Raw genomic sequence first — 27,645 nt, forward strand, 5'->3', positions numbered from 1 at the left:
AAAAGCTCTCAGTTTTTCCCCATTGAGGATGATGTTAGCTGTGGGCTTTTCATAAATGGCTTTTATGATGTTTAAGTATGTTCCTTCTATCCCGACTTTCTCGAGGGTTTTTATTAAGGAAGGTGCTGAATTTTGTCAAATGCTTTTTCTGCATCGATCATATGATCAATATGATCATATGATCCAGGATCATATGGTTCTTATCTTTTCCTTTATTAATGTGATGTATCACATTGATTGATTTACGAATGTTGAACCAGCCCTGCATCCCAGGAATGAATCCCACATGATCATGGTAAATAATTCTTTTTATATGCTGTTGAATTCGATTTGCTAGTATCTTATTGAGAATTTTTGCATTTATGATGCTTTTTCTAAAATCGAGATCTAGAAACTTTCAGTGATTCCGGGTAGTCTTGAGTATGATGTTGAAACCTGCTGGAGTGGCATTCTGGGCCATTTGAAATCAGCTTCTCCATTTGGCTGTTTTTCCTTCCACTTCTCCTCCTCACTTGCCTGAACTCCGGCAACTCCAGAATATATTCTTGTATGTATAAATGTATGGTTTTTCTTTTCTTATGCCTCTGAATTTTCATATATTTTCTTCTGCATGAAATCCCCTCCCCTCTCCTCTTCAACCTTCTCTGATAGATCACACTGCCTTAACCTTCAAGATCCAGTTCAAGTTTCATATCCTCTGGGAAGCTTTCTTGGAAGCACCAGGCAGAATCTCTGTCTCCTCTCCTGGTGCTCCCTAGGGCTTGTGTTTATGCCTCCCTTGAAACATTTCTACTCTCTGTGCCAGTTCTGACTGGAGAGTGTCACAAAGGCAGAGACTGGGTCCTATTTATTTATGTATTCCCTTTGTTTAGTAGTCAGTGGTGTGGAGTGATTTGCAGTATACATGTATCAGACAGTTTTGTAACAAGCAGCCTCCCCACATCAGTGACTTAGAACAAGAAACATTTTTTTCTTACTCTATTAATGTTAGGCTGTGTGAGTCTGTTGTGGTTGCTACAGAGCTCTGCTAGGTTCTGTTCCGTGTGTCTTCCCACCCTGAGGCACTGGCTGAAGGAACAACCCCCATGTGGAACATGCCATTTTCCTGGAAGAAAAAAGAAGTGAGAGTCCTCCAAAGCCATGTAATGTCTCTCAAAACTTCAGCCAGGGCATAGTTTACATCATATCCTATTGGTCAAATCCAGGTACATGCTCAAGTCCAATGACAATGGAAAAGTATTTTCCCATAGGATGGAGCGGGCATGGCAAGGCAATGGCAATGGATAACAACACCTAATATTTTTATAGACAAGATGGGGTTATAAATGGGAATTACAATACACCCCACTGCAGTGTGCTTGTTAAAATGAATGGACTCATGCTGCTGAAAAGAGCCTTAAAGAACCCACTGTCCAGTTTCCTCATTGGTTGAATATTTGCCATTCTGGACCATCCAGCATCTGAATCCACTTATGTTTGGGGAATTCTCTACTTTTGAGTCTTGGTGGGAATTAAAACTGATCAGAATGGCCTCGCACAAGAGAAGTGATTTGCCCCCCTTGTATATAGGCCCTAGTCCATGGCTTGGCTTACGTCATTAGGGTGTACATTCTCAGGCTTTGAGTCAAAGAGCTGCAAGTTCTTGGGGTCCTGGTGGCTGCAGTACAGGTAGCAGTGCCCAGTATCAGTGGTGTTGGCAGGTCTGGGGGCTGAAACAAGACTTGTGATGATGTACTTAGTGACATAACTGAGACCCTGCTCGTCTACCTCTCCTGGCAATTCCATGAACCACCCAATGTCTTTTTATTAATTCCTTTTCTGCTTCTGTGAGCCAGTGCTGTTGTTCACAGCCATGCATCCTGGCTCACCTGCCAACCTTCCCAGGGAAGTATTGTATAAAGTAGTTAAGAGGGTCAGCTTTGAAACCAGATCTCCAGCTTCCCGCTACCTCTGTACTTGGGACAAGTTACTTAACTTCTGTGTGCGTCAGTTCCCTAATCTATAACGTGAGGGTTAGAGTAAGACCTGCCTCCTAGAGTTTTTGTATTAAGGGAGATATACACATGAAAGGAGTTCAGGATCTATTATGATTATTGTAATTCACAAGGCTATTGTAATTCACAAGGAGGCTAAATGACTTTCTCATGTTTATAAAGTATGCCAGTGGCAAAATAGTCTAGAAGGCAGACTGGACAAAAACACTACGAGGGATGTACAATTATCTTCTCCATTTGATAGATGAGAAAACCGAGGTACAGATCTGCCTCCGATCACACAGGGAACAAGTGGTAGAATAAGAGTCCAACTCAGGCAAGCCAGCTAGATTTGCTCTTTTAGCTGCTGAGCTCAGGGGAGGATACTCACTCCCACCCCTGCCAGCCATGCACACTAACTGCCATCCAGATGGCGGCCTGCTTCCCACTCCTCCCTGACCTGTGTAAGGCATCTCTGAAGAGCCCTCTCTGCTGTTATCTGAGCAAGCCTAGTCATCTCAGAGATGACTCAGGGCCTCTCTGACTTTGAAGAAGGAGCCACAGGTTGGGTCCCTGGCAGGTGACCACCAAGATGGAAGTAAGTAGGCATGCAGGAAGTGCATGAAGGAGAGCTCTTAGGATGCACACCTCCAGAAGGGGGAAGGATTAAGTGGGGGAAATCTTTGTGAACCTTTTAGAACATACAGTGCCTGTTGGGCACATAATAAGCAATATAGGAGTGTTTGTTGAAATATCACCCAAGAGGCCCAGGGCCTCTCTCCAGGGGGCCTGCCAGCAGAGCAAGGAAATACAGGACGGTATGTTTCTCACAGTTCTTGCTGGCTCTTGCTTTTGGATGTGACCTTTGGTGCCTCCTGTCAAGTACTTTTCTGGGAGACATGCCCCAGATTCCTTCCTTGGATATTAAAGTTTACCCGTGGCTCGCACAGGGCACAGTTGCCGTCTACCTTGCACAGAGGGCAGGACCCATCCTTATCCACAAACTCTATGTGCCTCTAGGGGGTGAGGTGGGCAGAGGTGAGCGGGTTCCTAGGCTGCAGATGGTCCCAGGGAGAGGGGCTTCCAGATTTTCCTGATTGCACTTTGATGGATGAGTTACCACCCCTCCTTCCTCTGGTTTCTCCTGCAGACCAGGAGGGATGGGACTGAGACACACAGAAAGGGGAGAGGGCATGCAGTGTGGTGGTGGCAGTGGGACCAGCCATGAGAGACTTCCACCCTCGCCCCCCGCACACACACTCCAGAAGAAGGTGGGGATTGAAAACCTGGCACCAATCAGGCCCATAGGGACCATTGTGAGAGTCAGAGAATGAGTCCCCTTTGCCTCTCCACATTCACTGCCCATCTGTCTCCATGCTGCTCTGGGTCCCAAGAGGCTGATCTCTGTGGATTGCACCATGCAGGCTTGCATGCCCCAGGTTCCCAGGGAGGAGGTGATCGGGGGTGATCAGTGGGCAGCCCCAATAGAATGGAGGGTGAGAGGCTGGGCCATTTGGTCTGCAAGCCTTGTCCCCGCGGGGAGTCCAAGGTCTGTGCTCTTCTACTCACCCCATAGCTGCAACTCCTGCTGCTCCCTCTGAGGACACCCTCTGCTAACCCCGTCAGGCCTGTGATGGTAACGGCCCCCCTTCTTGCTAGCCCAGGCTGCCTCTGTCCCTTGTCGACTTCCCTCAACCTTGCCTACCTTTGTAAATATCCTCATTAAACTCTCTTGGCTAGTCTTCTGCTGGAGCCCTGACTGATACACACTCTGGGGGCTGACATGGGCCCCATGGGCCCTCGGCTGAACATGTGGGGTGTGAGCTGGATTGCAGCGCCCCTCACTTCCCCAGGTGTCCACAGCTTACAACTGCATGAGACAGTGCTGGGTGAGCTCCAGGGAACTTCTTTGTTCTCTATGTGGAGTGTACCCTCTGTTGCCAGTAGCAGATCTGGGTTTGGTTTCATCAAGGAAGCTGGAAGAACCTTTTAGCTGCTATGGCAATGGCCTTAGAGAAGAAGCAGGACAGAAGAAGCCCTACAGTGCTTTTCCTGGTCTGTGTTTAGAGAAGCTGATGGGTCCAGCGCTCCCTCCTTATCCCAAATGACTAACACGCAGCTCCCAAGTAATTGATCTACATGTTCTGGCTTCTTGACTGGAGTTTTTTTCCTAATGAAAAGCCACAGACCATCATGCCCCCAAATCAATCTTATTCTGTGTCCTTGTGTTTTCAAGAAGTAGCTCCTCTGTGTGTTCAACTTTGTGGGAAGACCAAGAACTACTCTCTCTACCTTTAGATGCTGGGATCTGGTTTGTTCCAGGCCTTAGGCCCAGGATTTTTGAGTGGAAAATAACTTTTGTAATCAAGACACCACAGACACATTGTCTCTACTGGGAAGAATTCAGAGCAGTGGAAAAGCCCTGGAAATCCCAGATCCAATTAATAATTCCATAAGACAGTTCATTAGAATGCACAAGTGCTTAACTAAACAAAACCATAATCGAAGCTGTCAGAAGTGATCCACAGTTGTGTTAGAATTTTCTCATCCACGCATCATTTAGTTAGATAACAAACTACAATTTAGTTAGATAACAAACACTACTTATCCCGCCACTGGCTTTTCAGCCATGAAATGAAGTTGGTGTCTGTACTGGGCTAACAGTGGAGAAAGGGCTTTTGGCTGGTTGATGAGAGGGGATCCCACTTTGGAGATAGGTTGGGTCTTGCGCAGCCAAGCCCCAAATCAACTGGATTCCCACAGCTCCTGAGAAGGTATCCATAGCCTGGCTTTGTGTCTGAAGATGGCACCCTTCTGCTGGTAACTTTGGGGCTCTGCCACCTTGGGGATTGGTGGATGGAGACAGTCTTTAGAGCAGATGCCTTATACCCCTCCATTGTTATGTCACTGCTTTAGCTGAAACTGGTAATAATGGGAAACTGCAGATTTCCTCTTCTTACAAGGCTCATTTTAGATGGTCATCAGTGTTCTCACTTCGGTTAAAATAGTGTCAACCCTTCTGCTGAGTAGGTTTTGAAGCTCAAGTGCTGGGGCAGGAATCCTAGGGGTAAAAAGAGGGGACTCTGGGTGGCTTGGTGGGGGCAGGCCACTGGGACAAAGGGCTGCAGCAGGAACTCTGTTTTTCTCCCTTTCATCCAAGTAGCCAGACTCACATGGGGATAGAAGAGAGTAACTGCCTGTTTTTAAATACTGTTTAGGGCAGGCCAGATCTGTGCAGCCCCAGACCAGGGATGCCAGAGCTGTATGTTAGGGTCTGCTTGGCCAGTGGTTACCTGGGGATCACTAAAACACCACAAATATTTATTTTAATTTATTAAAATAAGTCTGTATGTGCATATATATGGGTGTATGTATTCCTACCCCCCCCCTCTTTTTTTTCTTCTTTATTTCTTCCAGGGTAGGAAAAAGTGTTCTCACACAGCAGTGGAAAGATACATCAGTGCTAATGTATCTGGGAGAATCCCAGTTGTCTTGGGTGGATGGAGGCTAAATCTTGGGTCTTACTTGGGCTATCTGGTTGCCCTGTACCACAGTGACCTCCAGGCAGCTTGTTTTACAGAGCTGACCTTGTCTGGATATGCTGGAGCTCAGTCAGCCAGCATCGGCCATGGCCTTGATGTCTGTTTTGGCTTTAGCACGTTCAAATACTGCAAAGGTAGCTGGGCCAGCTAGTGTTTTCTGAGGGCCTCCTTTGTGGGCATTCAGTCATGTCTAGCCCCCATAGCACCCCTGCAGGGTGGTCTCATTACTGATAGAAAATGGAGACTAGGAGGGGTCAGGTGACTTTTCTAATGCCACTTAGTGCAGAGCCAAGAATTTAAGCCCAAACCTCCTTCATGCTGCCAGTCTAGGGATGTGGCCACTTGGGGGGCAATTCTGATTGATTTTTCAGAGTATAAGACATTTGGTTTTCAACCTGTTCCTACTCTTTCTTCCCTTGCAGCTGGGTCCACTTAGCAGCTCTGTGGCCCTCCTGGGGCTCAGTGGGGGCTAGAAGGAGGCTATGGCCAGGGTCCATTCTACCACCATCCCTCAGACTTGTCCCCAGCCCCATCTACCTGGACCGATTCCCTGGCCTGCCCAGTTCTTTGGAGACCTTGCCTTGTCTTTACCTTCTTGGTGACTGTGGCCCTAGTTCCTGAGTCCCTAAGCTCCTGTCTGCTGTTCCTGTTCCTCCCAGAAGCCACGGCCCTTCTGTGTCTCTGTACTGGTACCAACACACTTGGTTGGGGATTTGGACTTGGAAAGGAACTTCAGCCTTCTGGCTCTGTTGGGGCACTTCCCCCGTGATGGTCCTCCTCCCCCACCTGAGGGAGCCATCTGTGCTCCCACTCCTGCCCTCATTCCTGTGCCCCGTCATTGGGCCTTCCACTGTTCTCCTGTCACTCGGATTCTCCAGGGTCTCTGTGCCTGCTGTTCCTCCTATCTGGAATGCTCTTCCTTCCCCATAGCCACGTGCCTCCCTCCCTCCCTTCAGGTATTTGCTCAGGTTTCATCTTGTCGAAGAGGCCTTCCCTGACCATCTTGATCGTATCTAATGTACCCCATTGGCCCCTGACTTCATTTGTCTAAGTCGTACTTACCACCATCTGAGACGTTTTCTGTTTGTTTATGTGTTTGTCTCTCCACTTGCTAGAACATCAACTCTGTGAGGACAGGGACTGTGTTGGTTTTATTCACTGAGTCTGAGAAATAGGTTGCCTATGGAAAAAGCAGGTGACTTGGAGGCAAAGACTGGGGTTCCAAATCTGCTTCTTCTACATACATGTGTATGACCTTGAGTGTATCTCAACTCCTTTGAATCCCAGTTTGTTTGTCTGAAAAATGGGTGTATTAATTCTGACTTATTGGGATGTTGTGAGAATTCATAATAATAACTTATGTTTAATGAATGCTCATCATGTTCTGTGCCCTGTACCAAGCATTTTGCAAGGATGACCTCACTTTATCTTTGTGATGTCCTAGGAGGGGAATTATTACTACTTTTAGTTTACAGATGGGATATCTGAGCCACAGAATGGTAAAGTGACCTGCCCAAACCCCTAAGTGCCCTTGATAGCAAGTGGCAGATTAGGAACTTAAACCCAGTATTGAGATCTAGATACAACACTTCCTACTCTATAATGCCTCTCATTAGACAATGTGTTTGGTACAAAAGAGGTCCTCAATAAATGGTAACTAGTCTTCTTAATATTCTTCTCTAGGTTCAACCCCTCTTTGCTATTTCTGTCTCTCAGCCATCCTATGAACCACCAGGCCTCCTTTGTCTCCTGGTATGACCTTTGGGTTGCTCTCACTCTTGGGGTCCTCTTGGACTCTAGCTGCAGCCTTCCCTGGTCCATTTGCTCCTGCCTCTGCGGCCACTCAGTCAATCCTAGCTGTCATGGTGTGTCCATCTCTCCTTTGTCCTCCAGTCCTCCTGCTGGCAGCCAGGATGGGAGCAACTGGAAGACAGATCAGAGTGAACTTCTGACAGCTTCCTTGAATTTTCCATTTACAGGGCAAGAGTAGGAGAGGGACATAGCACCAGCGGCTTGGGACCACTACCAGATTAGTGACAAGCCATGGAAAATGTGAACCTTCACATGTTGAAAATAGATTCTCTGTATGAATTTTCTTCTCCTTGCCCATGCTCATAAATGCCAGCATTGGTGACCCTTGGGCCACTAGGGAAGCCTGCCACCCTTGTCACTGCAAAAACAGTGTTCAGGGAAGCCCATTCCTAGGGGATGGTTTTAGGATGCTGCTGTGTAAAGGACTGAGGCTCTGCAAGCCAGAGGCAATTTCCCTGAAGGGTCAGCCTGGGACAGACAGCTACAGGTGTGAGCCCTGGAGTTCTAGAAACCTAACCTTGGTTCAAACCCAGACTCCAACACTGACTCCCTGCAAAAACTTAGATGAGTGACTTCATGTCTCTGAGCCTCAGTTTCATCATCTGTAATGTGGGAATTACTGGGTGGGCTGGGGTCCAAGATTCTCTTTAAGGGAGGATGTTTCAGAAAACTCCCTTTCCTGTTCTAATCCCCGTCTCTGTGATCACAAGGATCCCACAGGGAGAGGGCCGCCTTCACTCTCAGTGGCTCCCCTCCGCCCACCGTGGATCTAGTGCTCGCTCAGGCTCTGAGCTGCCCACTGGCTGTTGGCTCTGTTTTCCATCCGTGACCCATTCAAGCCTGGTGCTTTCTTTCAAGACATCCCATCAGAATCAGTCAAATGGGACCTGTAACTGCCTAGAAACACATTATCAGTCCCACTTACAACAAAAGAACAACAACCTTTAAAGCTCTTCAAAAAATAAATTATGTTCCTTATGAGCAGTCCCAGAAGAAATGTCATTGGAGACATAAACTGTTTTACTGTGACCTATGTAAACGTCCCAGGAAATAAACTGACTTCCCATTCGGTAAAACCCTCTTGTTCCTTGTCTTGAATAAAACAGATTAGATTGTTTGAGAAGCAGGAGCTTGAGGCTTGGCAGGGGAGACCAGGCTTGGCTGGTGATGCAGGTGTGGGAGGCAGCTTTGCATTGTGGAGGCACAATGTTTGTTTCAGCACCCAGGCGTCTCTGAGATGTGCCAGTCACTGGCCTCTCCTGAGATGGGGGGGCACCACCCATGTCTTTGAAAGAGGTAGATATTTTGGCGAATGGAGGATTTTAAAAGCCAGAGTTGGGGGGCACCTGGGTGGCTCAGTCGGTTAATCGTCTGACTTTGGCTCAGATCATGATCTTGTGGTTTGTGAGTGTGAGCCCTGCATGGGGCTCTGTGCTGACATCTCAGAGCCTAGAGCCTGCTTTGGATTCTGTGTCTCCCTCTCTGCCCCTCCCCCACTCCCACTGAGTGTGTCTCTGTCTCTCAAAAATAAATAAACATTAAAAAAATTGAAAAAAAAAAAGCTAGAGTCGTACTTTTGGCTTGGATGATTCCTTCGGGAGTTACTAGAATGGAACAAGAGACAACACAATTGGTTGGCATCAACGACCATCTACCTGCCAAGCATGGTGCTGGCTTCTTTTCTTCAATCCTCATACTTATTGCTCCCGATCCTATGACAGAGGTTCTGATTCCCATATTCAGAAGAGGAAACCAAGGATCAGAGACATGAAGTACCTTTTCTAAGATCACCGAGGGAGTGAGCTCTTCAGTCTGAACTTGAACCTGGGTCCAGTTATCTGTGATTCCAAAGAGCACGCTCTCCTCCCCCATCAAGCTACCTTTTTCTTCTCTAGTGTATCTCTGTGGTCCAGAGGGGAGGGGTGCCTACTGTCCGGGGTCTGTCTGCTGGGAAATCTACATGAAGTCCCATCCATGATTACTGGGTTTGCCTTTCCTGTTTTCATACCTGGTATGTATAAACACACACTCGCACATGCATATACACACACATACACACATCTACACACAGGGGTCACCTGATTGATGAGAGGAGTTTCCTTCATTCTGGGACTTTTTCTAGATGTATCCTTTTTCTAGCTAGCACCCTTGTGTTCTGCTGTTTATAGATGGGTTGAGAGAGTAGCCATGCATGGAAAATACCACTGGCTTAAGGCACATAATGAGTCCTGACCTCAGGGGATGCCCAACCCTCTACAGCACCTTCCAGACACAGTCCCTGCACAAACTGCCAATTGGGATGAAGAATCTGTCACTTAAATTATGTGGATAAGGTCTGAGCTGGGCTGAGCTGTCCTAAAGAAATGGCTAATTTGCTGTCACTGCACTGGGTTCAGAAGGAACTCACATGTGTCTGTGTGTGTGTTTACACAGACAGCCACTGACCCCTGCTCCACATTTCTTGTCCCAGATTCCTGTTCCTACTTGGAATGATGAATTTCCACAACACAGGGATGCTTCCCTCCATCTCTAAGTGAAACCCAGAGAGAATGCCTGTGAATGACAAAGTACCATGAGCTACTCCCACAAAGAAAAATCTGTCCTGCTGGCAGATCTGGGTCAGGCAGAATCTGACAGCTGTGAGATGGGGGTCAAGAGTGCCCAGCCACGAGACAGTCAGTTCTCCACACTTGGACCTCGGGCTGGATTAACACTTTCTTCCTGCTTGGGAGATGGGGCCCAGCCCTGACCCCACGGGAGCAGAGGGTTTCGGATAGAAAAATTCACTTCTTCCTTGGTGACTTAATGAGGAAGGTTGCTAAGAACCCAGGGTTGCTAGGTTCCTGAGAAGATTTAAAAACAAGGATTCTTAACCTGGATTTCATGGATGGACTTTAGGGAATCTGTGACATGCAAAAATTATGGGAATAACTCTCTGTGTATATATATGCAAACATGTGTATATGTATGTGCATGTATGCATATGTATATTCATATGTAGGGGTGTGTGTGTGTGTGTGTGTGTGTGTGTGTGTGTGTGTGTGTATGTGTGTGTGTGTGTGTATGCATGCATTTTCTGGAGACATGGCCCAACCCTTTCCTCAGATTTTTCCAAGGAGCGTATAACCCAGAAGAGAAGAACCTTTGCATTAACATAACCAGAGGCCGAACAGAGTCTCCCCAGGAATAGGAGGACCTTCTCTGGGGATCACATGTGTGCGGTTCTGCTCTGCACAGTACAGGGGACTAGCTCAGCTGTATATCAGTGGTGTCTGTGGCAGACAGAGCAACCTCAGGATGGAAGCTTGTGCAGTTTGTAAGGTTTGAGATGAGGGCCTGGTGGCAATGGTAGCTCCAAGAGCCCTCCCTGTGTCAAACTGGACAATTGGTCCCTCCAGTCTTCAGCAGATTCCATAGCTAGGATTTTGGGATATGGACCCTGAATGTGGTCTTTGGATACTTCAGACCAAAGGAGGGCAGCCTGTTTTCAGAATTCCCATGACAGAAGGCCCTCTGCTACAGCCTGTCTTTCCTCTGCATTCAAACCCTGTGTCTTTGGCAGGGGTCAAGTGGAAGGCGATGCCAGCAGCACACCCACCCAAAAAGAAAGAGTGCTGGCTCTCTCTATAGGAACTACACTGAGTAGGGCTTCTTGGGCACCATCCTCACTGATAGAGCTATGGGAGGGTGTTTGAAAGCTGCGGACAGTTTTTCTGTGACTGTTCACCATCACATCACCATGTCTTTAAAATGATGTCATGGGGTGCCTGGGTGGCTCAGTCGGTTAAGCGTCTGACTTCAGCTCAGGTCATGATCTCATTGGTTTGTGGGTTTGAGCCCCGTGTTGGGCTCCTTGCAGACAGCTCAGAGCCTCGAGCCTGCTTCAGATTTTGTGTCTCCCTCTCTCTCTTCCCCTCCCCTGCTCGTGCTCTCTCTCTCTCTCTTTCAAAAATAAACATTAACAAATTAAAAAAATTAAATAAAATGATGTTGCAAAGTGCTCAGCCCTGAGATTTCCTCTGAGGCTACAGAGATACCCCTTTTCTGAAAAATATCACAGCCCAGATGAAAAGACAGTTGGGCCAACAGGTCCTACCAGGTGGAATGAAAAGTGGACAGTAGCCAGAGAATTCTTCATGGGCAAGCACTTTTATCTCTGTATTTCCTCCTGTACTGAGCCCAGAGTCAGACCCAGAAAATGCATCACTAAATGCACATAGTTCGTGCTTGAAGGGACTTTCTGTGTCCCTAGTGCCTGGTGATTAGTTGTACTCCAAGAAGTCTTGTAGAGTGACCTGAGTAGAGGTAGAAATATGGGGAGACTTCTTCATAGATGAGACACAGAGTAGACAGCTTTTACTACTCTGTTTCATATTTAACACTTCTTACCTACCCATCTCACAGGGCCTCTGGGAGAGCATGCTCAGACAATATGTGTTAAAGTGCTTTGTGTGCTTTAGTGGGGGGCAAAAGGCTGGCTGCACTTAAACTTGATTTTTCCAGCATGGGAATTTTTAAAGCCCCTCATCCCACATTGCCTTGTTTATTCTTGGGCACTTTAGACACAACAGTATTGTCTCTGTGACTTGATGGTAATGTTCCTTTGAAGCAGGAGCTGGGTCTGCCCTTGTGTTGAGTATCCCATGCCATGGCTAGCATAGGATGGGCACTGGTTGGTATTGACAGGGCCACAGCGAGACATCTGGAGGGTTCAGGTGCTATAACCAAGAATCCAAAGTGTGTACTAGTAGGTTCTGCCCTCAGGAGGCTTCCCAGAAGACATATGCCCCTGGGCTATGTCTTAAATGAATATACCTACTGAGTGGTACTGGGGTGGGCCCAAGCATAGGCAAAAAAAATGAGGTTGGCCCTTAATTGTTATCAAGAACAGGATATTCCATTTGTTACAGAGGATGGGGCAGCCCTTATGCTGACCACAGGCCAATGAAAGTCTTGAATTCAAATATGCAAGCCTCTGGCCAAAGGTCAATGGCAAATCTTTGCTCTCTGGCATGGTTAGTCACTGAGGGCCTAGGCCTCTTCTCATGAGATGTTCCTAAGGTAAGGGGAATAACAGAATTGGGTAAAGTCATTCCATCTTCAAAGGATCAAAAACAATTGGTCTAACTCCCAGTTTTCTCTCAGTCATGCAGTAATGACTTATTGAGCAGTTAACATGCCTAACACATTGTGCTGGGCCTGAGGCTAGGAAAGAAACAACATGAATTCTTTTCTTAGAGTTTTCAGTCAGGACTAGATTAAGATATATGGGGTGCTAAGAATACCAGTGTTCCCTTCCCCCTTCCACCATAAGTAATTCAAAATAAAAATATATTATATTATAAATATTTATAAGGAATACCAGCCAGTTCTAATTTTTCACATGATAACAACTTAAATGCTTAAAAAATTTTGTTTTGATATCAAATACTTTCAAAACTAATTTGGTATCCAAACTTTGTTGGTGTTCTGAACACATGCTCAGAGTATTATTCAGAAATCACATGCCTGATTTCAGCCTTATGGGGAGATAAGACACACAGAACAATAATATGTACCAAGTGCCCAAATTGTCACAGACTAGGAGAACTCAGACAAAGGGAAAGTTATTTTTTCAACAAATGCTTATGGAAGAGCAAGAATTCACTTTTTGCCTTGAAGCTAAGTAAGGTTTGTAAATTCTCTCAAGACAAAGGAATCAGAATAAGCAAAGGAGAAACATGGGGGTATATATAAGAAGAAGAGGGAAGCTCAATTTGGTGGGGACATGAGAGAGAGTTATGGGAGATAGGATAAAAGGTGTGGCCAGATCTTATAGGACCTCAAGTGTCAGAATAAGGAGTTTGGATTGGTTTGAGTAGTTCTTGGGAGCCTCTGCAGGTTTCTGAGCCTCTGCTGTTGTAGACTCATTTTCACCTTCAGGATATTCAAAACCACCCTTGCATTGCATTTAAGAGTATCTACAGTGATGAAGTGATGCCAGAGTAATTGAGTATTGGTAATTGCTTTCACTGTGCTTTGGTGTAATGCATTTTTTAAATGGGGTTCTATCCTGTAAGTGCATCTATAGGAAAAAAGTGCCAAAGGCTTCATTATCATTAACCAGTGCCAAATGGGATTTACAGAGATAGTGAAGTGAATGAAGACCATGCCTCTGTCCTCCCATTACTGCTCAATTCTGTTAGGCAGGGATCACAATAATTGCAGTGATTAAAAAACAACAACGATTTGGAGAAGCAGATATTCACACAGCCTCAAAGTAACACCCTGCACATTACTTATTAATTACAAAGGAACAAAGTAATTTTACAATGAATATGGCAGACATCACTTTAATCAAGTGATCACACTCAGCATTACCGATAATGGGACAAATGTGGCTTTTGATGGAGTACAGTGGAAAGGACATAACATCACTTATGTAGTATTCTTGCCAAAAATCTTTGACCTGAATATAATAAAGAGAAATTAATCAGACACATTCACACTGTAGGATATCCTTCAAATAAAATTGCATAGACTCTAAGACTATCAACGTTTTGAAAGAAAAAAAGGGTGTGTATGTACAGAAGGACTGTTCTAGACTAAAGGAGACCAAAAAGATAGGACAATGAAAGGAAATGCTAGATCTCTGATTGGATCATGAATTGGGAAAATGAAAAAAGAGCTATAGAGGACATTATTGGGATAATTGGGAAAATTTGAATATAGAATGTATTTTAGATAATGGTTTGTTCTATCAATGTTAAATTTCTTGGGTATGATAATGGTGTATTACTATAATATTAATATATAAGAATGCCTGATACTTAAGTGATAACTGATGATGCATTTAGAGGTGGAGTGATGAGAATGAGAGCTAGAAAAAGAGAGAGAAAGAGAGAGAGAGCAAGCCAAAATGTGGTAAGATATTAACAATTGATGAATCTAGGAGGAGACTTTATAAATGTTCATTTTTCCACTCTTTCAAGTTTTCTAAGGTTATAAATTTTTCAAATGAAAACCTTAAAACAAAGCAACAGCAACTCCTCATGTAGCAATATAGGACAATGTATGCTCTCAGGACTGTGATCCCAAATTGGTATGAAGTTAACTTTACATGTAGCAAAGCTACCCTTGACCAAATGTACATATCCCTTGCAGAATAAGATGTGTGCTATAAGATGACTGCAAAGTGAATCTTGGTAGTTGATCCTATTTTTTTATTGATTTCCATTGAAAAAATTGAGAATCATCTCCAATATGTTGAGGTAAAAATGTTTTTTAAGGGAAATATTTCACATGTGTTGCTACTGTATGGCATTCCAAAGCATTTGTGGAGTGTTTTCTGGACCCTGTAGATATTTTCTTGATTACCTGCCTTGCTTCCCTTAGTGTTTTCTTTACTTTACTCTTGCTGATAATATATTCTGACATGTTGAAGGTCTGTAAACTACCACTCCCATTGACTTACAGTTTTGGTACATTGTTCCTGGAAGTTGTCCCCTCTCACAGTGTCTAAGAGAGCTAGGCTGCCATGTCATACTTTTACCAGTAGGTGTCACTAGTATCAACTTAAAAATTCTCTGATGCTTCAGGATCTAGACAATATATCAGTAATTTACCTTAATTAATTCTGTGCTAAAATTCAATTAATACACTTATTTAAAACCAAAGAATATTTTTAGAGAAATTGCAATTAATATATGTCACACCCATAGTTGACACCAGGGGATAAGTGTAGCTTCTGTGTAGGACACAGTGTTCTTTTGCCCACATAGTGTGCATGCACGCAACAGCATTATTACTTACTATTACTACTACTGTTGGTTATTTCTACTTTTACTACTACTGACTATCCGTTACATGCCAGATACTGTATTAGGTACTTTACAATTATGTATGTAATTCTCAGAAAAATCCTATGAAGTGAATGGTGTTCATTTATGTTTTATAAGTATAGAGACTGAGGCTCAAAGAAGGTAAGTAATTTGCCACAAACACATAGCTGGAGGCAAATGCGGAACCAGGTTTTAAACCTTACCAGTCTGACTGTAAAGCCTGTGCTGTTTTCAAGTTTTGGTGATCCCAATATGTTCACCCTTGCTGGGAAACTTGGCATTTGTACTGTTGATCGCTAAATAAGACAGGAAGGGCTTTCATTAAAGGATGTTTAGGCAGTTATAGAAGATAGAGGACACATTTGGGGACAGTCCTACAAGTGGTTATCTACTTGATACTTACAGGTCATAAACAGGGATGGGGGTCCGGGTGTACAATCTGGAAGTGTTAAGGAATGGGAATTGGCTTAGTCTGCTGGGGGAAAGATCAGAATTCTGCCCTGCACAACAGCTGAGTTTGCACTTTGTGAATTCTGCATTTTTGCTTTTTAACCATTCTGGCCATTATTAATTATCCTCAGGGGGTTCTGTCCATATGTGACCTGAGAGCAAAGGAGAGGAGAAGGTCAGGGGGTAGTCGTACATGAAGAGATTCCTCTCTGTCACCTCTTATTGGAAACTCCTCGTCATTTGGTCCTAATCCATGTACAATATTTAAACTCCCAAATCTGCTCTCCTGGATTACAATGTTCTTGTTATCCAAATCTCTCAGTAGGCAATAAACACTGAACTTTTCCTTGGAACATAAGGTCCCCAAACACACCTTTGTTCTTCTCTCACCCATCAGTTCCATTATGATCTCGTTTCTACCCCCTTCCCAACTGACACTACTCTAGAAATATCTCTGTAATCTCTACTTCCTTCATCTCTGCATTACTAGTAGCTACTGCTAAAAGTGTGGATATGATCAGAGCTGGAAGCAGGAGGATTGGTTGAAAGTTAATTTAAGAAATAGTTAGGCTCTCCAGTCTCCTCTTTTACTCTATGGGTTCAGGTAAATCAATGCTGCACCCCCCCCCCAAAAAAAATTTTGACAGGAGACTGGAAATTTATTCTTTTAGCAGAGTAAAACAGATGTTGTGTGCTGATGGACATCTGACACAGAGTGAGCTACCGTACTAAAAACAACAGGGTTAATTGAAAGCCTGTGTCACACTGAATGTGGAGACTTCTCCAGCCATTGTCTTCTTCTTGGTTCCTAGAACAGTGACAGCCATATTTTTATACTCTAGTGAGGTGATAAGATTCTTCTTTGGGGAACCTGATCAGCCTTTGAAAAATTCTAAAGATCAGTAATCGGTGTTTTTACTAAAAATGGCCCAGCCAAATTACTGTGAGGCCATAGTCACAAAACCCCCTACACAGAGTCTCCAGTGAACCTTTTATTGCCACCCCCTAATATAAGAGATGGTCAAAGATCACCAGACATCCAAGATGATTGGCAGAGAAACAATATGGAAGACAGAGACATAAAACAAATGAGAAAAAAACCAATCTCATGGAAACAGAAAATCCAGGGAAAAGAAGTTTTAAAAATTGTTAGATATCCTCAGAGAGATAAGAGTAGAAATTTCATTCAGGAAGAAGATCCTTTCTAAGAAAGAAAGGTCACAATCAGAGCCCTTAGGAATTAACAAGGTGTTAGCAAAAATGAAACACTTGGTGAATTTGTTGGCAGGTAAAATTGAGGTTGTCTTTTAGAAAGTAGAGAGAAAATAAAAAAGATATGGAAAGTAAGAGAAAATGCAAGTCTATTAGAGCATCAGTTCTAGAGGCCCAATATCCAAATAATAGGTGTTCCAGATAGAAAGCAGAGACAGACAGTAAGGGAGAAAATCATCAAAGAAATAACTCAAGACAATTTTCTGTAATTTTCCTGAAGTACTTATCAGGACAGAAAGGGCCCACTGAGTGCTTCTCATCATGAATGAAAATAAACCCACATCAAGGCATATGAAAGTGAATTTTCAGAACACTGTGGACAAAGTGAGGCTCTTGTAAGCTATCATACAGAAAAAAAGAGTAAGAATCTCAGTGGCCTAAGATTCCTCAAAAGCAGTGTTGGAAACTAGAAGAAAATAGAGCAATACCTTTAACATTTTGAGGGAAAATGCTTTTCCAACTTGGAACTCTATACCCACCTAAACTATTAAGTCTGGCTGTGGAATAAAGTTATTTGCATAAATGTGCATCTGAAGATGGGCGGGAGAGGAGGTGGAGTATGTTTGTGAGAGTTATACCTTTATCTTCTATTAGGGAAAGTCAATAGACCATGCTTCAAACTGAAGAAAAAAAAGGAAGAAGTAACATAAGCATGTTATAGAGAGACAGGCAGTACATGCTTGGAGAGAAGGCTGGGGGAGTTGAACACAGTTCAACTTAGGGGAGTAGGAGATGTTGGGAGCTGGGTGTGGAACAAGGATACTCCCCCCAGGAAGGCGACTTCCTATGAGGTTTGTAGAAGCAGTTCACCCTTCAATCTTTGTGCATGAATAGGAGAAACTGAATGTTTTGGGGGGAGCAGTTGAAGCAGAAGAGGAATAAGAGGAAGAGAAGCATGAGGAAGAAGAAAAAGAAGAAGAAAAAAAAAAGGAAAGAACATTGAGGCTAGTGGTTGGAAGACGGACTCAGTTCAGGCTTTTTCTTTGAAACTCAGCTTCCTGACTGATAAGGTGGGAGAACTATATCTTCGTTGGTGGGCTTTTGTGAGAATTAAATATTCTGGTATAAAGTAAGTCTTTAATACATGTTTATTTCAATGACTTCTATTGTTTTGAATATATGAGAGACTTGAAAATGTAGAAATTCTGAGTGATGGAAAAATTCATCCATCTACACATCATTGTCCATCAAATACGAGTGTCCATATGGTCCTGAATAACAATGCCAAGGCAGCCAGCCTTGGACCACAGGCCATTTTTACTCCTGTTTGTTTACATTTTCAGTTCCCCAGTGTATGGGGAACAGCCTCTGAGAAGGAGAGGCTTTCTCAAAGGTGCGCTTTCCTTTGGAAGCATCCCTGACAGGTTGTGTCCCATATGTCTCCTTGCCCGAGACACCTAGTGTGGAAGATGTAGAAGCAAAAGCATGGTCTAGGAAGGGACCACGCAGGGTAGTCTGACTGTCTGAATGAGGACCAGCAGGCCATTTGATATGACCGGCTCTCCATCTTCCTCTGCAGCCAGAAACCTCCAAAGACACCAGGGTATACCTGCCAGCATTCTAGCCTGGTCTGCCTTGGGTCTTCTGAGCATTTTCTTGCCCACTGACCAGATGCTTCATCCACTTGGTATCTGGAAACAGCACGGTCTTGAGAGTTTCTTCATATATCTTCATTTTTATAACACAGTTCTTTCTCCTAGTTCATTTTTAATTAATCTAAGACAAATGTCCCTCTTTCTACCAGAAAATAGCAATGACAGGAATCAATAGTGCTGGCTGATGCATGGTCAGCCCTGCTCCAGGAAGCCTGAGCCTGAGACAGCCATTCTCTTCCTGTAAGCTTTCTGGGAGTCACATCCTACTCCAAATGCCTGAACCACTAATTGGCCAATGATCGTCATTGCTTTCTTGGTGTCTCCTTGGAGCTATTTGGGGAAATAGTCATCCGGACAAGGTTTAGACAGAGGGTTCAGCATCCATGCCTGATCATCCTGAGTCTAAAGTCATCTCACTGTAGGAAAAATATCCCACATATGTACTGAACCCACATTAGATATTTTGTTGTGGCAGCTTTTCTTTCACAAAATGCATGAATGATATAGACCAGGGGTCAATAGCAAATCCATGTGGGGTTTTATAGGGTGTGTGTGTGTGTGTGTTGCTTGTACATTTTTTATATTCACTTGCTAGAACTGCTGCGTGCTGGAGCTCTGGGACACAGATCATTTGAAATCAATAGATAAACCCTAAACTTTATTTCAGCTGGTAGCTTCTATCTTCTCACTCAGCTGAGTCTTCCATCACTGAAGCTTCCAAGGACTAAATCAGCCAGATGGTTCTGGGCATTACAAGTTGCTGCAGGATGAGTGGAGGAGGCTTCAATAATCCATAATTTTGTCCCCAAAAGCTGAGCCAGCTTTAAACGCTGCCAACTTGCACTGATAAGAAAGGCTGCAGCGGGATGACTCCCTTTTGGGGTATGTGAGGTTGGATGGCTGACTTCTCTGACTCTGAGTTACATCAGTAAGGCCTGGCCTAGAGTGTCTGCCATGGACAAGAGCCAGATCTGACACAGTGGGAAGGAAATGTAGATAGAACTTAAAGACATTAGAAGAAGGAAAGAGAGATGATACTCTAGATTCGTGAAGGAGGAGGCAAGAGTTTCCAGGAGGGAGGGAGTGTGGTATTTAATCAGAATGAGGACTGTGGAATCTGGTGAGGAGGAAGGTAATGGAAAGCTTAGAGAGAACAGTTTCAGTGGAATGTCTGAAGCCAGACTGTATGGCATTTGTGAGGCAGTGGAAGCTGTCGTGGGTAACCCAGGATGATGCCAAATCCTATTGCTAGTAGTGATTGCCTCGAGTTCTTTGTGGAGCAGGATCGTGAGGTTGTTTCTGGGTGAATCTAGGAGGAGTGCTATGATTGATTTCTAATATCTGTTGTGGGCATAGGAGCGGTCAGTGTTGACCTGCATGACACATATGTACCATCCTTAGCAGAGGTTAGATGTTGTAGGAGTTGTACCTCACCACTATTCCCTGAACATGGCCTGCCCTTCTTTTGTCTTCCTGCTTTTATTCAGGGTGGATGTTCATGATCTCTCACAACAAGCCCATGACTAATCCCAGCAGACACTGGCTGGAAATGACCAGTTGCCCATGCTCATGCATACCACCAAGTATCAGCTCTGTTGTTATTCGTGTTGTTTACTCAACCTGCAGAATGCTTTCCTCGTGTTGATCTCCTGAACCCCACTCATTCTTCAAGCCCTCTTCAAATGTCATCTCCTCCATGTAGTATTTCCAATAAACTTTGATCCTTTTTCTATGTTCCCAAGGTACTTGTTATATATCTGAATTATAGCACTTACAACACTTTAGTATTTCAGTTGTTTATGTGCCTATATCTTCCTTCAGCCTAGAAGCTACTTGTGGGCAGAAGTGGTACCTGATTAAATTCTGAGTCATCAAAGGCAAGCAGAGTGCCCAGTACATAATTGGCACTCAGTAAATCACTCCCTTGCCTAGAATTAGAGTGTAGGCTTTCATTAAATGTTTGATGACGTCATTTATTTGTGGTTGGTTTTCATTTTCTTTTTAATAAGGAAAATGTGAATATGTTTGAAGGCAGAACAAGAATGCCTGGTACTTGACAGAACTTCAGTGAATCAGGATTGGGCCCAAGGCTGTCCCATCCAGATGAACAGAATGACCCAGGAAAGAGGCATCTGCTCTAACCTTCCTTCTAAAACCACATCACCATTCTCCCTGCCCTGACCCTGTTGAATATGGTTCTCCATTTGCTGAGATGTGTTGATTATTGATGGATCTGATGTCATCATTCATTGACTCAACACATACTTACTGAGTACTTACTGTGCACAAGCCCTAGAGGCACATGCCCTGACCCTCAGGGGCTCATTGGAAAAATAAAACTATGTCGAGGCAAGGCTTCATGATAGAAAAGGAAACCTTTTCATTGTTTGCCTTTCATATGCTTGACCTATGTGAAAGCAGGACAGGAGAGTGAAGAACCCAGTACAAATAATTTTCTTTAAAGATAATGCCAAAGTAGTAAAACAAGCAAAATGAATGTATGCTGCTAAAATTCAGCAACCCAGCTACCCTGGGCTGTAGCGGTGGGAAGGGGGAGCAGGATATCTGGAGCGCTGGTGATGATCTTGCTCTGGGCGATGGTTATCTGGAGGTGCTCAGCTTGTGACAATTCATCAGGAGGCACTCCTCTGTGAGGTGCACTTCTGTATGGGCATCAGACATCAACCAAAAGAGGGCAAAAGATGATGCCTGGAAATTAAGTTGGAAGTGTTGCAGAAAGTAGTGAGGTTTTCTCAAAATAGTTTTGACTCAAAATTAGGAAATCCTTTCTACCGAAATCACTCACAGATGAACTCAGCTTTTCAGGGGACTGGAGATTGAGTTTATTGGCTGCTGTACCCATGGTGCCCTGCACAGGGCCTGGGCTGAGTAGGCCAAAACTGTGTCTTTGTGAAATGATGGGATGGGTGAATGCCTGCAGCTGCTAGCTTCTCTGCAAGGCTTCAAGAAGTCTGACCGGAAATTGCAGTGAGATGGGCACCCTGATGGATTTGCTTCAGGATGATGAGAGCAGCAGCTCTTCTTAAGAAACTACAGTGTGTCAGGTCATTTACGTGTGTCCTCCCCAGGCTTCCTACCAGTCCCCCTTAACCTGGAGGAAACAGAGGCTTGAAGAAGAAATGATTTATCCAAAGCCATGCAGCTCCAGAGTCTCCTGCTTTCTCATATAGCACATTACGTCTGATACCTTCAAAGTCTAGTCCCAATCCTGGCCTTCTACAGTTCTAGAGTCTGCCTGCTTCCTTAGAGGTGGTGTTGAGAAGAGAAACCTGATTTCTTCTGCACAAAGGTGGAAGTGAGGCTGTCAGTGGGTGGGGGCCAGGACCTCCTTTTCATGAGGTGTTTTCCTGGCCCATGCATTGCAAACATTTTGATGGGGACTGGAGTCTAGACCAACAGGGTGCTCGTGGGTTAGACCCGACACCCAAGACTGAGTGACTCTGCTTCTGTCTTAAATGTGCCTCTTGGGCTGAAATATCTGCTTCCTTCAGAGAGAGGGACTGAAGCTGGGGAGAAATTCAGCTTGTGAATTTCTCTGAGACTATGCTGCGCCCCTTATGACTGGCAACTTATTACAAATGTCACAACTTATTTGCAGCTGGAAGGATAATTTAGCAAGCTCTGTGTCTGCCAAATAAGGATGTTTGCGTTTCATACCAAGCATCCTGTTCATGTGCTAACAGAAGCGTTCAGAAGAGTAAGCCTCGATCAAACAAACAAATGATTAACCTTAAAAACAGACACATAAACAGAACCACAATGGATGAATTATGCAGCAGGCTGTCCCTGCTGCTGACACCAGCTCACATCTGGTTTCTCTGCTCAGGCTGTTCCTATAAATGACTTTCCTTTCTTTGCTCCCTTCCTGGCTCCCTCTACCTGTTTTCCTTTACACAGAAGCCAGCAGAGCATGTCACAGGCCTCCCCGTCTGTGCTCCCAAGCAGTCCTTTTCCGGAGGGGCTCAGGGACCAAGGCTTCTCAAAGGCCACACATGCTCCCGCCTGCCCATTCAGCCAGTGGGATGGCCCGGGAACACTCCAGGCAGACACAGGGGCCTTTTACCCCACCTTGTGGAGCCAAGTCAGTCCACAGAAGAAAGGAGAGTCAGGTACTGTTGGTTTAAGCTTGTTTGCAGGGGACCCCAGGAGCACATAAATCATGTAAGCCTCACCTTGCCTTAGAGAGACATCTTATTTATACGGTCTGAGTCTGGCTTTATGAGGTGCTAAGCTGAGCTCAGGGGAGGGTACTTTATCCTCAGACAGGCTCTCCACTCAGAACAGTGGGTGTGTTTTTGCAGAACTTCCTGCTTTGGGCTCAAAAGGCATTTGGAAAGACTCCTCTTGGCTCTTTGCAGCTGAGAGCCTCCTGGTTTGCGGCTCCCACAGAGGATCTGGCAAGGATCTGCAGCATATGGGGGAAAGTGAGGCAGCGGGCAAGGGAGCAAGATCTTGGGAGCGAGATCTGGGGCCTTCTTGGTGTGCATTTGCTCCTACCTTCCCCGGACTAGAGAGTCTGTAAGTTGAGAAAAGGACAGGCATCTTAGCAACTCGGGAGTCCGGGATCCAGAAACACAAAGCAAAACCTCATCTGTTCTGCCCTGTGGAATTTGGAAATTATGATGGCTAATACTGACAATAGGGGCAAAGGTTTGTCCCAGGGCTTCCAGCTCTCAAAGCATTTTCCCCTGTGTTCTCTCACACACTCAGGCAAGGTATAAACAGGCCTTACCAAATACAGGAATAAGAAATAAGTAGCTTCACTTTGGGCTGTCTCTGTGGAAGATGCATTATATAATATAGGCAGATTGTGTCTTGGAATAGTTTGTTCATGAAAGAGTAACATACAAAAAAAGTGCTGTGCTTCGGAAACTCAATGAATCATCTCTGAAGCCTTAATAAAGAGAGAGTGAATAATAGAATAATATTAGCTTTTCCCACTTTATCAAGTGGGTATTTTCACCATTTAAAATGAGGCTGGTCAGATTCAAGATTCTATGAGATTTAAACATCTGTTTCTCTTGCTTACTTTTTCATTCTCATCGATGTCTTGGTTGAATAGTTACAGGGCCGGAAAAATAATAACATTGAATTTTTTTTTTTAATGTAGACCATTAGAGTGCTGCGCACACCAGAGTCGTAGCCCAGTACGTGGTGAATAATTGACTGAAGGAATGAATTCTGACTTTTACCTTCTGCATATGAGATTGCTGTCAAGTCTTGGAGAAACGGTGCACCCTGGGCCCAATTGGATGGTCATTTTTTTTTTTGGTCCCTGCTTATAGGTCCCTCTCATGGCATTACCCATGCCCAGCCTTCCTGTCTGAGCTCAGCTTCCTTAGAGCTGCTTTTCTGTCCAGTTTCCAAGCTGAGGTCGGTGTTGCACAGAGGCCTCTGCTCCAGTCAGCTAACAAATCTGTCCTTTGTACATCCCTGCTGTGTGCCTGGCTTCCAGCTAGACACAGCTCTGCGGGAAGAGCAGAGAGATAGGAGGTGCCAGGCACTTTGCTTGGCACTTTTCCTTCTCCATCTCTATGGGAGATGCAAGGGAAGGAGATCCTGGCCCTTCCCTGATGCTATGCACTGTCCAGAAAGAGGAGTGGAGAGAGGAAGAGGTGGGGAATGAATGTTTGCTGATCCCCGCTCTGTACTGGGCTTTGGAAAAGTTTCTTGATGCTGGCATTTGGGCTGAATCATTCTTTGTCATGGGGGCTGCTCTGATCGTTGTTGGATGATTACTAGTTTTACTAACATCCCTGGCTTCTGGCTTTTACCCACTGGTGCTGGTAGTATGCCTCCCTCCGTCCCCACCACATGTGACAACCAAAGTTGTGTCCAGACATTGCCACTGGTTTAGGTACCAGGCCTGTATTAGCTCATATAAGCCTCAACAGTCCACAAGGCAGGTGTTACTAGCATCATTCTATACGTGAGGAAATGAAGCCTTGGAGAGGTTAAGACACGTACCTAAAGCCATACAAAGGGGATTTGAAACCCACGTCTGCCCACCAGTGTCAGAGATCCTGGGAGGCCAGCCTTTTGCAAGTTCTTTGTAGTGGGTACCTCTGTCCAGATTTCTACTTTTCTAGGACCCTGAACTGTGACTTTTCTTCCTGTAGACCCGCGGCATCCTCATCCTGGCTTTGAGATCCTACTTGCAGTTGCCAATTAAGTCTTTTTGTAGAAGAGAATAAGACGAGAACAAATGTGGTGAATATGTCAAGTTTTGACAATGCTCAGCCTTTCTTTTGGCTTTTGTGTCCTTTCTCCTGATCCCTTTTCTGTCTCTGTCTCTCTAGGTCAGAGTCTTAATCTCTCTGATAACTTGGAGTGGTGGAGTCCTTTCGGTTTGGGGGCTGTTGAGAGCTAACTGCTGCCATCACTGGAAGGGTTCCATCTGTCTGAAGCTGCCACCAGGACTTTACCAGTACCTGGTGTTGGAGTACCCTCTTCCCATATACATTCCCCACTCCCTGTAAACCCTCCCTCCCAACAATTTCATGTGCTGTGTGAGTACTAAATTGGGGCAGTAGAGGTCTGTGTCTCTCTGGGTATCACAATGGGGACTCTGGGTCAGATCAGACATTGGGTCACAAGGCTATAAGGCGTGGCTGTGGGAACCATGCAGACAAGGATGGACACAGGATAGGCCATGTGGTGGGCTGTGCTTCTTGGAGGTCAGGGCTGGAATGGTGCAGAAACCCAGGTGGATAAGGGCTGGCAGAGGGAACATAGGCAGCAGAGGGCAGAGTAAGAAGACCACAATCCAGGGAAGACAGCCTCCAGGACGGAGGTGAGTGATGTAGCCATCACCACAGAAGAGATATGCTGATGAGGCTGCATCTGTTCCAGGATGGGGTCCTGAGCCCAGAGGTGAAGGAGATAGGATTGCAGCCTGCAGCCAGGAGCGAGAGAGCAGTGGGGGAGGCCAGACTGATGAGGAAAGGCTTTATTTCTAATTAACTTGCAAAGCAGAGAGCCGGACAGTGACATAAATGAAGATTTGGTCCTGTTGAAAGCTCATGGACTTGACACCCTGCCAGCTCATGGAGATGCTGACTGCATTGGGTGACTTTGTGGGCCAGAGGAAGGAATGTAGTATTGGGACAGGGACCTGGGGCTAAACTTAGGGGAACACGATCACACAGTCATAAAGGTGGGCACCTTCGCACCTGCCTTGCAGAGCGAACATGAGGGCAAGAGGTACCATGTAAGTTGCTGGCATAGAACAGGAGCACTAGAAACGGTAACTGTCAGCACTATCCTTTGACTCCGCCAGGATCACAATTTACTCTCTGCTTCTGTGAAGTATTATTTATGATGGTGTCAAAACTTGAAAGATATGGGAAATTGTTAAGAGGAATATTAACAACCTACCAGAGAAAACATTTTGGCATATTTCCATTTAATCTTCCTTGACGACAACTATAATCATTGCTATTGACAAGTTCTTATACTATAATGCAATCTCTTTTAACCCATCTCTACTTAACCAACTCAAAAATTCACCAATGTCCTCCATTGTCTTCCTTCTGTAATACTCACTGACTGAGGGCCACGACCTGCTGGACATTCACAGCACACAGGGACCCATACTATTCCTATGAACATTGCCCCCACCATTTTGGTAAATGCTTACTAAGAGTCAAAGAGCTCCATTTTCACCCAGTCCTTCTTATGCTGGCTGAATGTGTTATTATAAGAACATAATTTGAGATTAAGTGAACCAGTGAAATATGGGTGAAAAGAGAGTCATTTGTTAAGGAAACCAAGCTGCAAGCATTGAATGGTTTGATAAGAGTCAGTCGATGTAGGCTGTTAGCTTAGTTGTGGGCAGGGCAACTGATAAAAGTTAGGAAAAATTTGTACATAATTCTATAAGAATTTTGCACTCAGATTGTTTTGTATGTGAGGTTAAGTTCCTTCTCCATTCTAAAGCCAAATCTGGGAACCACAGATGATATATAAAAGGTATGAGCTCTCAAAAAAAGGAACACATAGATTTCGAACTCCAACCTGGAGACCTGTCTCAAGTAGAGGCCTTAGCTCTACATCAATAGACTAGCCAGAAATGTTTCAAGTTGAAATAGTGTCTGAAGTTTGTATAGTATATATGTACAATATTAGTGATCCCTATTTCATTCAGATTTTTTGGATTAACAGATTGGCTCATCCTGATAATACCAGATAAGAGAGTCATAACTTGAAATATTGTGTTTTGATGTGCCAAACCTTCTGAAAAACTCTAAATATATAACTGTCTCATTTAATTCATACAAGAACCCTTAGGGGGTATTCTTTAATCCAGCAAAAATTTATTAAGCTGCTGTTTTGTGCTGAACACTGTCCCAGGTGCTGGAGGTATAGGTGCAGAAAGGCCAGGTGTCTGCTCTCATGGAGCTTGTGTGTATGTGTTGGAGAAGGAGACGCAGAACATGAATAATAAACAAGATAATTTTATGTAATAAGTACTATAAAGGAAACAAAACACAAAGTTATGATAAGAGTGGCTGGCGAGGGAACAGTTAGGGGTGATCAAGGAGGACCTCTCTGTGGCAGGCAACAAATGAGCTGGGACTTGAATGACACGAAGAGTGTGGTCCTGGGGTCTCAGCATTCTTGACTGAGGAAGCAGGAAGTGCAAAGACCCTGAGGTGAGAATGAGCCCTCAAGAAGGAAGCCCAGTGCTTCTGGAACATGGTGAGTGAGAGGAAGGGTGGGATGAACAGTAGCAGTGAAGTCCCTACAGACCAGAGTGAATAATTTGAATATTATACCAAGTGATAAGGGAACCTATTGTTGAGTTTTAAGTGTGGGAGTGATGTGATCTGATTTATGTTTTTAAAAGTTCACTGTGGCTACTGTGGCTGATGGATTGCTGGGTGCAAGGGGACTGGTATGGGACTGGTTAAACTAGCTAGGAGGCCATTACAGAGATCCAGGACAGAAATAGAGTGTAGACCATCACAGTGAGAACAACAGAGTCAGAGAGGTAGACAGAGTCAGAATAATATGGGATCTGCACAAGAAAGCTCAGTGTCTTCTCCAGGCCACTCCACAGGGCCCTCCCTCCCCCCAGGTACAGTCTTTCCTTCTTCCCACCCTCGTTATAATAACCTTTCATCTACTCCTCTGCAGTGTCTATCAGAACCCACAAAGA

At 44.6% G+C, this 27,645-nt stretch overlaps 1 protein-coding gene and 1 long non-coding RNA gene across 5 annotated transcripts in view; both read left to right on the forward strand.

The window, feature by feature from the left end:
- Nucleotides 1-27,645, forward strand: part of GALNT18 (polypeptide N-acetylgalactosaminyltransferase 18) — a 355,216-nt gene that overhangs the window by 100,017 nt on the left and 227,554 nt on the right. The window lies entirely within an intron of this gene.
- Nucleotides 1-27,645, forward strand: part of LOC147576653 (uncharacterized) — a 41,943-nt gene continuing 14,298 nt past the window's right edge. Inside the window, exons 1-2 of one of the 2 annotated variants that reach the window (XR_015241009.1) lie at nt 2-25,278; nt 27,045-27,185. This is a non-coding gene — a long non-coding RNA (uncharacterized LOC147576653). Of the gene's footprint in view, nt 27,186-27,645 lie in introns of both variants that reach the window. The other variant, XR_015241008.1, reaches the window with a different exon arrangement.

This window comes from Puma concolor, chromosome D1 (assembly GCF_028749965.1).
Source record: "Puma concolor isolate L17-30 chromosome D1, mPumCon1.1.hap2, whole genome shotgun sequence".
Classification (NCBI taxonomy): domain Eukaryota; kingdom Metazoa; phylum Chordata; class Mammalia; order Carnivora; family Felidae; genus Puma; species Puma concolor.